The sequence below is a fragment of the Enhydra lutris genome, unplaced genomic scaffold (assembly GCF_002288905.1).
Source record: "Enhydra lutris kenyoni isolate GAN:26980312 unplaced genomic scaffold, ASM228890v2 scaffoldscaffold59, whole genome shotgun sequence".
Lineage (NCBI taxonomy): Eukaryota > Metazoa > Chordata > Mammalia > Carnivora > Mustelidae > Enhydra > Enhydra lutris.
Window position 1 is genome coordinate 1,009,887 of NW_019154143.1, and position 13,938 is coordinate 1,023,824.

General features: G+C 45.0%; 1 protein-coding gene across 1 annotated transcript in view; it reads right to left on the minus strand.

Moving 5' to 3' along the window:
• LOC111158449 (vitrin) overlaps positions 1-12,371 on the minus strand; it is a 98,039-nt gene extending 85,668 nt beyond the window's left edge. The window contains exon 1 of the mRNA XM_022520469.1: positions 12,146-12,371. The gene's annotated coding sequence lies outside the window, so the exon portion shown is untranslated. The remainder of the gene's footprint in view (positions 1-12,145) is intronic.
• Between the last annotated feature and the right edge of the window lie 1,567 nt (positions 12,372-13,938).

A 13,938-nucleotide genomic window follows, 5' to 3' on the forward strand; every position in this document is an offset into this window, starting at 1 on the left:
TCACTCTCCACGTGATGGCACCTAGTTCAAAGATGGGCTGTGTCCTGTGTTGTATCAGATGCACAGAATGGAAAGACTTAGTCCCGTGTTTTTCAGGGAGAGAGGTTGCCTTCCTTGTTGGTGTGCTGGCAGCCATCTTGTGACTATGAGACAAGTCAGTGTGAGGAGCAAGTCAACACCAAAAGGTATAAAACAGCCAAGTGAGTCACAGAGAAATGGAGCTGGAGCTCTGTCTGTCTTGTTGCTGGAGGCTGGGCCCACCTCTGGACCACCTGACATGTGAGATGATGTATATCCCTTTTGGTTCGGCTTGCAGGGAATAAAAAAGTATTCCTGACTGCTTCCTAACTCACAGTACCTGTCTTTTTAAGTGAAGTCTGTAATAATGCCAGAATCTGTAAGACACTTTCTCAACAATTCTCACATCTGAATCACCTAAGAACTTCTTAAGGAAGTAGAATGGACATTATTCGCCCCATAATTCAGAGCAGTGAAGTGACTTGTCTAAGGCCAGATCTCTATTTTAATCTTGTGCTCTTGTTACGACATCAAACCTCTCACATAACTATTATTGTAAATTCCAAATAGTTCTGTGATTCGTTATATACTACTATTCTAAAATAAGAACTCCACCCCTCATTTGTGTAATCTTTTGCATGTTTAAATGCCTGGTGACATCTAGGACTTCAATCTCAAAAGACTCCTGAAATGAAGATCTCAAATATTATAGTCAGATGCAGAAATAACACTCACAGAAATTGTGCGACTCAGCTGGTCTGGCAAAAAAAAGATAACCTCAGCCAATCAAGACCTCCCTTGTGATTTTAGCTTCGGGAACCTGAAAGCCTTGGAAACTGTGGGAGCCAACCTGAAGGCCATATGGGCTCCTGAATAAGATGCAGAAGGTGAAGGCAGAAAGAGAGAATAGAAAGCCTGCGGCCCTGGGAGAAGCAGGGGGGAGAGGACACTTTGGTTTCTGGCCACTTCCCAGGTCCCATTTCCAGTCTGAAGGAGGTCCAGCTGGACTCTGTCTCTTGTGCATGACATAAATGTTTCTGGGTCCTTTTACTCCAGCCAGCTGGAGTTGGTTTCTATTTCCTGAAGCTTTGGTTCAAACCCTTTTCAATTCTGTTGTTTTACTTATCTATTTCCCTGACATGATTGGTAGGAAAATGAAAACAGTTAAAATGAAAAGGACACCTGTGGCTGCCTGTCCATTGGTAGCACCAAGCAGGGGTCTGAGAGGCTGGGTCCAACTCGGGAGTGAGGCTCCGGGAAGAGGTGTGACAGAGAATCCCATAAGCCATGGCAACCCCCGAGAATGAGGAACACAACCCGCACACCTGGAATGCTCTGGGAGGCAAACACAGGAGTGGGTGACCTTGAAACTCTGCTGTCAGAATGTCGCTGTGGAGTTCCTGGTATGTTGATGACCTTGGTTCACAAGTAAGAGTGATTTTGCCCCCTCCCCTGAAGACTTGGCGACATTTGAAGACATTTTTGGTTGTCGTAATCCGGGTGGGGCCTCTACCTCTAGTGGATAGAAGCCAGGATGCTGCGAAACGTCCCGCAGGGCACAGGGCAGCTCCACCACAAAGAACTCATTATCCAGCATGACAGGGGAGAAACTGATTTGTGAGAATGTTTTTCCCCCAATGTATTTCTAAGAACATTATGCTTACTGATGTAAGTAACCTAGGAATTCCCAACCTAGGAATTTTCCATCAATATAGGTTGATTTTTTTTTTTTTTTATAACTAAGATGTGAACATCTGAGGATCACTTTCTCCAGGACCACATTTTTTTTTTCCAGGATTACTTTTGATCACTATGTACAATCAAGTCCAACCCTAAAGCAGCAATGTTGACTGGTGGGCAGTGGGTGGGTAAGGGAGGTCGTCCTTGTATTCCATGACTGAGCTGTGCCGAGGCCGTCAGCCTCATCCATACATGTGGCATGGTTCGACATGTCAGAACACCAAAAAGGGAAAGCCTTTTTTGGTGTGCATATCTCAGACCATCATTTTGTACCTCGTTAAGAACCTGACATATGGTAATGCTTACCACATCCACAGAGCCCGCGACCAATAGTGATTTCTAGCGAGACTGCAAACAGTAATTACGTCTCTGAAGTGGTAGTTTAGATCTTATATTGCCAGTAGGAAAAAACACTAGTTTGCAGGCATGGCCCCAAATGAGCTCTAAAGAACTCCTTCCGAGAGTTATTTATCCTCCGTAATGGAAGGGCAGTCAGTCTGGGGGAAGGGTTGAGGACCTCAGTAAAAGACGAGGTGGACCATGACCGCTCCTCTCAGTTACTCTGGAAACCGTGCGCCTTTAAAAGATTCTCATGGAGTTTTGGAAGAGGAGCTCCTCTCATCAGAAGGGTCTTTACCTAATGTGTTTGACACTGTGGAGTCGTCCTGCCGCCTCCCACTGGGTTTTCTCCCTCGGGCTTTGAGGTTTGTGGTTGCCAAGGGGCCATCCAGTGTGAGTTTGGAGCTGTGTGTCTGGAACCGTCCAGCTGTGATCCCCAGAGCCTTGACTGGCCTGAACACTCTGTGCTTTTTGGTTGGACTTCAATTCTGAGGCACAGAAAAAACATCTTGGGCTGTCACACAGCCTTCCAGCTGAGGTGGGAAGGGAGAGAAGGGTGTGTCTGTAAGGTCCATAGCATCTTCCCGTTGGCCTCTTGGTAACAAGAGGTTCGTCACAGGTGACAGGGTCCCAGTGGTCCCCATGCTGGGGAGAGGCCAGTGCAGGGCTGTGGGTCAAAGCACATTCTTGAATCCCAGCAACCATAGGTTCAGCGGGGAATGGGAGGCAGGGAGGGTGTAGAGGGGGGGCAATCACTAAGGCTGAGCCATTAAAGGCATGGAGGATTAAGTCCCAGCAGTTGGCAGGAACCAGCAGAAGGAGTCATTTTGAAGCAGGAGACCCGGGTCTCTGAAGGGAGCCATGCAGCATCAGGCTCCAGGGACGCCTTCCAGACCGTCCTCAGCACTGCCCAAGCCTTCCAGCTCTCTTTCCCGTGTCTCCTGACAATAAATAGGCCCTGCTGTCCAGTGGCCTGTTACATGAGATGGGATTGGTCTCTTTGTTCTTCATGGAAAGACTTAGAAGTGTGGAGTCCCCTCCGATACCAACAGCTTCATTCGCTGAGCGCTTTCCATACGCTCCCCTCGGCACAGGGGCCATCTTGTTTCACTATCATGGTGAGCCTACCGGACAGCTACAATGATGCCCATTTCTTAGAGCAGGAAATCGAGGTTCAGAGAATTTAGTGAGCTGTCCAAGGGTGGGATGAACAAGGAGCAGCTCCAGAATTCCACCCCAGGCCTCGCATTTAACCCCACTGACTAGCCCATTCTACCACTCTCCAGGGTGGGTTCACCTTCCTTTTCGCCCTGACACATATTCTGAGGCTTTTTGAAATACTCTGTTGACAGTAGTTAAGAGGCACGCTTGGAAATACAGACATTGTGTGATAGTTGTGTGATACGGTTGTCTTGGCTGTAAGGTCAGGAGATTTTTTTGGGGTCCTATCTGGGCCTGAACTCGCATATAGCTTTCTCTCTCACACAATTGTTATTCAGGGTAAAGTGATGCCCCAGGCCTATTTTTAAGTTTAACCAGGCATAACACACCCATCTAAATAAACATTGGAGTGTATTGTAATTGACTGTGGAATGAGATGTTAAAATGGGAGGATGCTTTGTTTTAGCTTCAGCTGAGACTACAGGAGAACTACTTCCACGTTCCCAAGTGGTCTCCTCGATGGTCCTCTCATGACTGTGTGTCCCCCGGTTCCCCTCCTGCCTCTGGGGAGAGGGACAAGAAGGGAAAACACCAATAACTTTTCCTAAAACAATTCCTGCTGTCCAGTCTCCAGCTTCCCTCTTGGCTCCTCCAACTGTGTTGTGGTCTGGAGGGAGGCAGTCAGCCAGGCATCCCGGCTCTCGGTCACTATCTTTGGAAGTCCAGCTTGGATGCCCAGTAGCCTCATTTGAAGTGACTGACTGGTTGTGTCTCTTGGTCTTGTGTGCACAGTGGCCTGGTGTCTGGCTCACAATTTAGACATCTACAGGAGAGGAAAGAGCTTGTGGCAAATCACATCTGTGTGAGCATCAGCCTGGGGTCACTTCAGGCCCTGCCCAAGCCAGGTGCACAGAGGGCTGAGGAGGCCACAGCAGGAAGCACAGGAGAAAGAGTGGTGGGTGTTCAGAGGCTGAGCAAGGAACCCCATAAACCTCCAGCCAGAGCTATGTAACAGCACCCAGAGTTCCCAACAAATGGGGAGCTTCTCCAAACCCACAGAGGTGCCCCACATGAACAAGAAACCCCTGTATGTGCCTGCCAAGCCCAAGGAACCCAGGGGGCCAGCTTATGACAGTATCTGCTTACAAGGTCCTTCTGTCCCCTTACCTTTCCTCTTTGTACCCACTTCAACTCTGGACATGAAGATACTGTTGTTAGCAGCCAAGGGGAGGAGGGGGAGAGGCACAGAGCAGAGAAAGAGAGAATCTAGTCCCAGTCCCTTCCCCACAGGAGCAGTTAGGCCCCGGGGGCTGGGTGAAACTTGAAGTTGTGAATGCCATTGTTCAGTTTTTAAGCATTACTTAAGGGTTATATTCATATTAATGATGAAACTGATAGTTTTGGGAATGTGATGTGGGCGAGGTCTTTTTAAAAATTCTGAGTGTGGCCTGAAATATTAAGGGACCTGCTCAGATTTCATCCAGGGCAGAGGCAAGAGTGGCAGGTGAAGTGTGTGAGTGGGAAATGGGGGGGCTCCTGGGGGAACTCGAGGAACATCTGGATAGTGCCCCCCACATCAACTTGTCCAAGTACCTCCATATTACCTTTCTTCTTCATGCTGCTCTTCCAGACACTGTGGCCTGTCCAAGCCTGGTGCTACCTCAGGACTTTTGCATTTGCTCTTTCGTCTGCCTGGATTGTTCTTCCCCTAAGTATCCACATAGGTTGCTCCATGGCTTTGCCGTCACCTCTCTCTCTCTCTCTATTTAAATGTCCATTCACCAGACACTTATCTAACGATGCCGTGCAAATCATCACTTCATCTCACTGCTCTGTCTGGCCCCCTTAGTCTACAGTCTTAGGTCTTTCACAGCCCATAACACCACCAGAGCTCTCATGTGTATCTGTTTATTGTGTGCTCCCCAGATTGGCACTCTTCTAGGGGAACAGAGCCTATTTTGTTCACTCTTCTTCCTGAGCGTGTAGAATTATAATGGCACATGATGGCGGCCCAATAAATACTTGTTGTTCCTGTCATTCAGGGTTATCTCTTCTTCCCCAAATTCCTTTTACCTTTCGGACTATAGACTCACTCACTCTATTGTACAAGCAAAGCCAGTCTAGGCAAGCTGACTTGCACCTTTACTTCCAAAGCCTGTTTTCTCTGTCTGTGACACAGAGGAAGCCCGAGGACAGAATTCACTTATCGTTGAGATGCCAGTGACCTGATCTCTTGGAAAATATACATTGGGTTCCCCTGAAGGAATAGTTTCTCCCTCTCTCTCTCTTTTTTCTTTTTGAATCTGAGAAGAAAGAATGCAGAGTCCCTTTTCACTATAGCCTGAAGGGTGGTTTTTATGAATTTTTACCACATGTCCACACAAAACTTTAGCCTTTCTCTCACTGAAGGAAGGAATTTGAGAAATTTTTACTAGACTGTTGTCAATGTAGAGACCCTTATCGGGGAACATGGTTCTCTGAAGAAGTCTGAGTCATTAGGAAACAAGTTTCCTTCTGTGCCTTGCTGCTAACTTAGCCCTGAAGTGAAGATAAAGGACAATTTTGGGAGACTGGCTACTTCTAGGGCTTGATAATGAGGTCTGCTCCTCAGCCTCCCCCTGGGAGTCAGGTCTGCCCAACACACCTGTCAAGTGTCCTTAAGTCAGGAGCTCATCTAAGAATGATGGAAATAAAACACCTTCACTCCCCTCCTTCAGGATTACTCCTGTGTCTCTACTTGCAAGAGGGAATAGTTTCTTTGGAATTTACTTGGCTTGAAAGTGATGTTTTCAAGGATGGCAAAGATTAATTTGGTGTGGTGACAGAAAAACCAGGAGCATGTGTACTCGTTGCCTGGTAGGTTAGGAACGTGAGCTTTGGAAAGAGACTACTTGGGTTTGAGGTTGAGCTCTGTCACTTACTAGCTGTGTGACCTTGGACAACTTACTCAACTTCTCAGTGTCTCAGGAGTCAGTCTGGTTACTGAATGGTTACAACCTACCTCACAGTGTTGCTGTTAGAATTAAATAAGTGACTTCATGAAGAGGGCTTAACCCAGTGTCTGTCACACAGTGTCTGTATGGGTGTTGGCAAATATGATTTTTTATTGTTCCGGGGTGGTGAGTCATGAGTACCATCATCATCCTCATCATTTTTGTTTCTTCCCACTTGCAAATAGGGCGAGTGTAGACTCTAGTTGAATGAACTCTATGGAGTCAAGGCAACCAATTGAGTCTCTCTCAACAAGACACTGCCCAGGGTAATTGTGGCTTAATTCTGGGACTTCTTGGTAAAAGAACCACTTGGGTTTGTGATTGCTATTGACCTCAATTCTTCTAGGGCCCCCAAATGGAGTGATTCTACACCTGTGTTCCCTCCTTCTCTCTTGGAGATTTATAGGATCTTTAGCCCATTCTCATGAAAATCTTCTAGATGACTGTAGGACAACTGAACCAATCAAGTGGCTGAGGAATGATAGCTAGCATTTTTAAAAAGAATTGGAAAAAGCACCTAGTGAAAGAATAGGAAGCAGAAATGAGCCTATGCCTTTTTAAAAATTGTAACACCAGGGGCACCTGGGTGGCTCAGTGGGTTAAAGCCTCTGCCTTCGGCTCAGGTCATGATCCCAGGGTTCTGGTATCAAGCCCCGCATCGGGCTCTCTGCTCAGCAGGAAGCCTACTTTCCGTCCTCTCTCTCTCTGCCTGCCTCTCTGCCTACTTGTGATCTCTGTCTGTCAAATAAATAAATGAAATCTTAATAAATAAATAAATAAATAAATAAATAAATAAATAAATAAAATTGTAACACCAAAATAAAACACAAACACGAAAGTAGTTCCTAAACTGAATCTAAACCAGACTAGTGTTCCTTTTGTTCCAAGACCCGTGGCTTGGAGAAGAGGACTTTGGCATCCCATGATCTCAGCTCACCTTTCTCCCTCAGGATATTAGCGCTGGAATGTGGCAATGGATTTCAGCCGAGCCACAACACCTGCTGCCCGGTGCAGGCTGCCACACGACGTGTAGCTCTCACAGGTCTCAGCTCGGAGCATCGCCTGGTGCCTGCTTTGTGTCTTCCCAAGGAAGCCCCAAGCACTTCAGATACATGTCTCTAAGGAGATTTCTTTAAGATTTGCAGTCTGTTGAAGTGGAAAAGTTTTCCAGTTGATTAAAAACAAATTCTAAACCCCGTATCCACAACTGTTTGTGTAACAGGTGAGGTAACTGCAGAAAAATGTAATAAACAAGACCAAAATAGTCTTTGCTCCATTGTGAAGGTGGGGCTCTGGGAATCTCCCTGGATTTTGGTCCTTCACCTCCTGGTCTGCAAACCGGAACTCACCTAGGTGATCTCAGACTGACTTAAATGTGTGTGTGTGTGTGTGTGTGTGTGTGTGTTCAAATTAATTTAATTTAATTTAATTTAATTTTTATGCTTCAGTTCCAAAAGTTGTTTGGTTCTTTTTTATGCTGTCTGTGTCTGTTGAACTTGTTTTGTTCTTGTGTTGTTTTCCTGAATCATTAAATTCGTTAGCTGTACTCACTTGTGAATTCTCTGTCAGGTTGCTCATGTCTCTCCATTTCTTGAGGGTCAGTTACTAGAGGTTTCCTGTGTTCCTTTGGTGACATTTTTTTCTTGGTTCTTCATGATGCTCATAGCTTTGCGAATGTGTCCAGTTACCTCTTCTAGACTTTATGGCCTGACTTCAGTGACAGAAGGTTGCTTCGGTCAGGTGACCTCACTGGTGGGTTGAGGCATGCCGGGGAAGGCTGTGACCTTTGGTCTAGTGGGGCTTGCAGTGGCTCCAGGTCCAGGAAGGTGTGCTCGGGTCCCCAACATTGGCAACTGGGTAGTCCTGGGTGAACACATTGAGGGTATCTGCAAGGGCTGTTTGTGTCTTAGTGATGCCTCAGCATCCCGAGGCTGGAGACCGGGGCAGGCGGTGGTGAGGGCCAGAGGTGGTGGTGTGCATGCAGGGGCTGCAGGGGTCAGCAGCAGGGGACTGGGTGGCCGCAGGGGCCAGGTACAGACTGACCTCAGGGCAAGGGCCAGGCCCCACTGCTGTGCACTAGCAGGTGTCGCCCCTGACTGTCCTCATGCACTCCCGTGGTCGCAGGGTCTTGCCTGTGGTGACGGCAAGTCGAGGCTGGTGACGGGAGTTGGGCCAGTGGGGTACAGGTCCACCACTGTCGAGGCTGGTTGCCGGGGAGCCCAGGGGTGCAGGCAAGTGACAGGAGTTAGGGCTGGATCTGGGCTGACAGCTGGCATTGGCGTGAACTCCTGCAGCTTCATTAAAAATGAGCAACCAGCACTATATCCGACGGCCACTGCTGACGCCACGCCTAAATGTGTCCTGCTCTACTGCTCCTTTCTTTACCTATTCTCTGCACTCGCAGAAGCTGCTCATTGCCACACGCACAAGGACCTGTCATACCGGTAAAAGGTAGCAGGTTCCCTGGGCAATTCTCTAGCTCACTCTCTGCATGCTCAGAGGGCCAGGATTTCCGCCACCTCTTGCAGACCACAAAGGGACCCATTCTTAGGCATTCTGTTGCTTATCATTTGCTGATTGATGAATTAGCTCACATCCTCTGGAGGATGAAATGGCAACACATTTCTAATAATTACATTAATATCAGATAATTTCTCAAATCTGTTTGCTTCCCACAGCCGCAGAGTTAATGTTTAAAAGTTTGAAGGATTTTAAGATCGCTTTGTTTCACAGCCGATCAGATTTCTTCCTTCCAGACACATATAATAGAGAAAACATTTGCTAACGTTTGGGTGCTGACATTGTACCAAGCACCAACGGGAGCTTTTTACCAAAACCCTATGAGGTAGGCGCTGATAACAGACACCTTTTACAGGTGAGAAAATCGAGGCCCAAGAAAGTTTAGTAACTTTCCGAAGTTAACACATTTAAGAAGGGGTGGATCTGGGGCGCCTGGGTGGCTCAGTGGGTTAAAGCCTCTGCCTTTGGCTCAGGTCATGATCCCAGGGTCCTGGGATCGAGCTCTGCATCGGGCTTTCTGCTCAGCAGGGAGCCTGCTTCCCCCTCTCTCTCTGCCTGCCTCTCTGCCTACTTGTGATCTCTCTCTGTCAGATAAATAAATAAAATCTTTTAAAAAGGGGGGGGGCGGATCCTTCTGTTGGACTCCCAGAGTATCTACACAGTGCAAGGCCTTGGCCTTGGCCTTGGATGGAAGGCCTTAAGTTCAGATATTTGATATTATCTCCACATGAGGGTTCACAGATAGTCATAGAAATGCACCAGAAAACTGAAAGAAGTCTGTTATACAATGTAGACCACACTGTCCTTAGTAACATATATAGCTAACATATATAGTAATATATATAATAATATGGTAATATGATATATAACATGTATATACATATCTACACCATTGTGTTACATTTATATAATATGCAGTTATACTACATTTCATTTTTAAAAAAATTTTTTAAAGATTTTATTTACTTATTTGTTAGACAGAGATCACAAGCGGGCAGAGAGGCAGGCAGAGACAGAGAGAGGGGGAAACAGGCTCCCTGCTGAGCAGAGAGCCCGATGCAGAGCTCGATCCCAGGACCCTGGGACCATGACCCGAGCCGAAGGCAGAGGTTTTAACCCACTGAGCCACCTAGGCGCCCCAACATTTCATTTTCATATATATCAAAAAGTTGTTAGGTAAATATAAATATTTTAAATATACCACAGGCTCCAAACCCCATTTTGATACTTTTTATTTTGTAATGTACAGAGGCCTGTCACATCTTGATATTGGAGAGGTCCCAGTGCACAGGACCATAGCGTTAGGAGGAAAACTTAGAGACTACCTTGTCCAACTTCCTCATTTCCCATGTGAGGAAATGGGGACACAGAGATGTGGAGTATCTTCCCCAAGATCACACAGCTGGAATGCCCTTCTATTGAGAGATCACGCACTGCCAGCGCTCCCTGGCTTCTGCTTCCAAGGAAGCAAGGAGAGAAGTTACGCATGTGGCGTAACTTCTGTGGTAACATCCCAGAAGCCATGAAACATTTATTTTGAGACCAGTGACTCCTTTCAGTGTAATCTGGTTTTGAATAAGGGGCCAGGGCCAGATAACATGTCTATAGAACTTGACACGTTTCCCAAAACCCTATTGGAGCTGGGAATCAACATTGAACCTCATGACCACCGTGGGAGGGATGCAGGCAGGCATTGCAATTTCTCCTTTTCAGATGGGGAAGCAAGTCAGGAAATGTTGCACCCCTTTCCCGGGGTGACCCAGCCAGGCAGTAAGAACCAGTACTGTACTATAGGACTGCGAGCTCGCAGTGCGCTACCCCTACTGCTTTCCTGCGTGCCCGTACGTCTGGCAGGAACCACAGACGAGAACAGCACAAGCATTTCTGTTTTCCCGATGCTGTTCATAAACCATTTTAAACCCAGGGCCTTTTTTTTTCCTTAAAGAAACTATCTTCCTGTAATCAGGAACTTGGCCAAAGAGATAACTAGATCTTCTAAATGATATCCCTGGAGATAGCACGATTTAAAGATAGATCCTAAGCATTTCCAACGTTCTTTAGGTGTTTCCTTTCCGGGGTGAGGTGTAAGATATATTTAAATCAAGCTTAGTCTGGGAAACCGGCACATTGCAATTAAAAATGCAGCCCTTTAGTCTCTCAATTCTCTGTCTAAAGCCCTTTTACAAAAGAGGGTATTTTAATTCAATAAATAAAAGACAGACGCGTCCAGCTTTCTTACCGGAGGAGGCGTAGCCACCACTCGCAGCTAACACACATAAGAGAGAAAATACACAAACAAATAGTGTTTGATCTTGCTTCGCTGCAGGCTGTTTTCATCTTTCAAGAGACGGAGGGAAAAACAACCTCAGAACTTTACCACCAAAACTTCCAAATTTATTGCCACGCAACGTAATGGCAAAATGCTATTTTCTTAGCGCTCACATTTTTTGAATAACCTCCACGGCCAAGAATGCCTGGTTTTATTTTTATAATAAGCCCAAAGAAAATCTGGAATTCTCCTCTCGATCTGAGGATGGCAAAGATGCCTGGGTTTTTCAGAACAAACCATTGAGTCTAACTATTCAATCTTATCCTCTCTGTTTAACCTGGGCTTGAGGCATGTATTTCATGTTTATGCTGGTTTGACACCAATCATGCTTAAAAGAGATTTTGTACTCTGTTTCCCTGGGCAAAGTCGAGCTACAATAGTAGACTTAACAATACCAGCCCTTTCTCGGGCTTATCAGTTAAAGAAGCATTCCGCCTAAGAAAACACTTCCAGTAGAAACAAGATACAGAATTGTACAACTAGCTACATTCCACCGAGATCTGAGTAGAGAGAAGTTCAGATCCACACTAAAATCATATCTCTACACTTAGCATCAACGTGTCCATTTCTCATACTGCTTTTCATATATTGTTGGAAGCAATTTGTTACATCGCTATCATATTCCATAGAGGAAGCAAGGTACAAAAAAAGACAGTGTAACAAAGAGACTCATGTCATACTTTCCAACTTGTTTTAACCCTAATAACATTGGTTTAAAAATACAATGAAAGATCTTGTTCTAATTTTATCGCACCACAATTCATTTATAGTTGACCTAATATATATAATTAATATTATATATAATAATATATAATATGATCTATATATATATAATATGATCTATAGTTAATCATAATATTAGTTGTTTACAAGGATGTCAACTCCTCCCACCCCCTCCCAATTCTCCTGAGACTAAAATTTGTAGAGACTGATTACTTGGTCAAGGTACGTATTGCAGTTTCTTCATGACAAATACATTTTAAGGTTTTATAATAAGGAATGGAAAGCAAACTATCTACATAGCTTAGTAATTCATCAGACATACCTTGTTTGAAGAGAGCAATTTTTTTTTCAAAAATTTTCCACCACACAGAATGGATATCCTTTTTTCCTTAAGCTTTTCTGCATCACAAATCCCATCCAAATTATTCTAAAGAATAAACAAGGAGAGGTCCAAGCAACTTTTCTCTTTTCTGAGAGGAGCTAATCAAACATTCCCATCAACCTCTCAGCACTTTGAAAAGCACATTTTAGCCACACACACACACACATGCACACACTCTCACACACACACTCACACACTGCTTCTCACACTGGTTTTAGTGCTGAATTAGGCGGTCCTCTTTCAAATTTCCACTCCCACTTGCTTTTCTTTGGGGTAAGGATTTCTAAATATTCTTTTCTAGCCTAAAGCACACATTTTCAGTAAGCAAATTCTATAATTAGAAATTCTAAAAAGTGGAAGAGAAGTGCCTTGATAAAATGGGAAATAAAACATATACTTTAAAAAGGACTCACATGGGGCAATTAAATTTTCTTTCTTTTTCAAATGCCAGTGAACAGCTGATTAAACTGCATAAGGAAAGAACACGGTGCCAATACCACCAAGCTGGTTCCACTGGGCTCTCACTCTTAGAGTTGAAAACACTTACTTTTCCTACATGGTAATGCTATTTTTTGGTTAACTGGCTTCGGTCCTTTCTGTGTTTTGGCAAGCTTAATGAATGACTGTAGTCCATACTGCCAGTAACAGGACACAAGATAAATAACAGTGGGAAACAAAACCTGACTCATGTTTCAAAAAACTAATGGTGATTCACGTCTTAAGGGAAATCTGCCGATTTTAGTTATTATTGGTGTCATCAATTAAATGGAGGGGATTCAGACTCAAAACATCCATGTGCATGAGCATTTCGCACCATTAAAAAAAAAACACAGGACACGTACATCTGGCACTCCTTGAGATTCAAATGCACGTCAGTAGGACCGAGCATCTTCTCTTCCCTCCAGCAGGGCGGGAGGCAGCACAGAGCCATTCCTCCTCCTGCTGGGGAATGTGCACTCCCGCAGCCCGAAGCAGACTCCTCACACCCAGCAGCCCTATCTGTGGGCACCGACATTGCTCCTTATTTAAGATTAAGGCTACAACGCTATCTAACTTCCCCCCCTCCATTTGGTTCTGCATTTAAATTATTTTAGTCCTGTTTCTTCCTTCACAAAACCCTGAGCCTAAGACCATTTGTAGTAAAAGTGGTGTTGCCCATACGGAGGACATCTGATTCCACCATCAGGGGGTCAGGGAAGGTTCAGATGAAATATACTCCCAAACCGAATTAATAGTGATAATAATAATAATAATTACCATTTATTGAAAACTTACTTTTGCTAGGAATGGTGATAACCTCTATGTATATCACCTCATTTAATACTTAGAAGAACCTGGAGAGGCCAGTACTATTATTCCCATTCCTCAGATAAGAGAACTGAGGCTCAAAGAGATAGTAACTTTTCAGGGTCACCCAGACAGAAAGGTAACAACTGGGATTCAAATTCAAGGCTGTGTGTTTCAGAGGCAACTGTGCTATTAGCTTCTATATTTCTTTGGAGTTTCTTCTCTTTCACTGATTTGTTTTCTTGTGAATAAGGCAGAAATCAAATGCAAATGTATTGAAAGGCATATAAAGAGATACTCAAAGAGAAACGCAAGTTAAAAGCAGTGATGTGCGGTGATGAAAACTTTTGGAACTACAGTAGTCACCCCTCATCTGTGGGGGACATAGTCCAAGACCCCGAGTGGATGCCTGAAACTGATGGTAGTACCGAATCTTACACGTACTA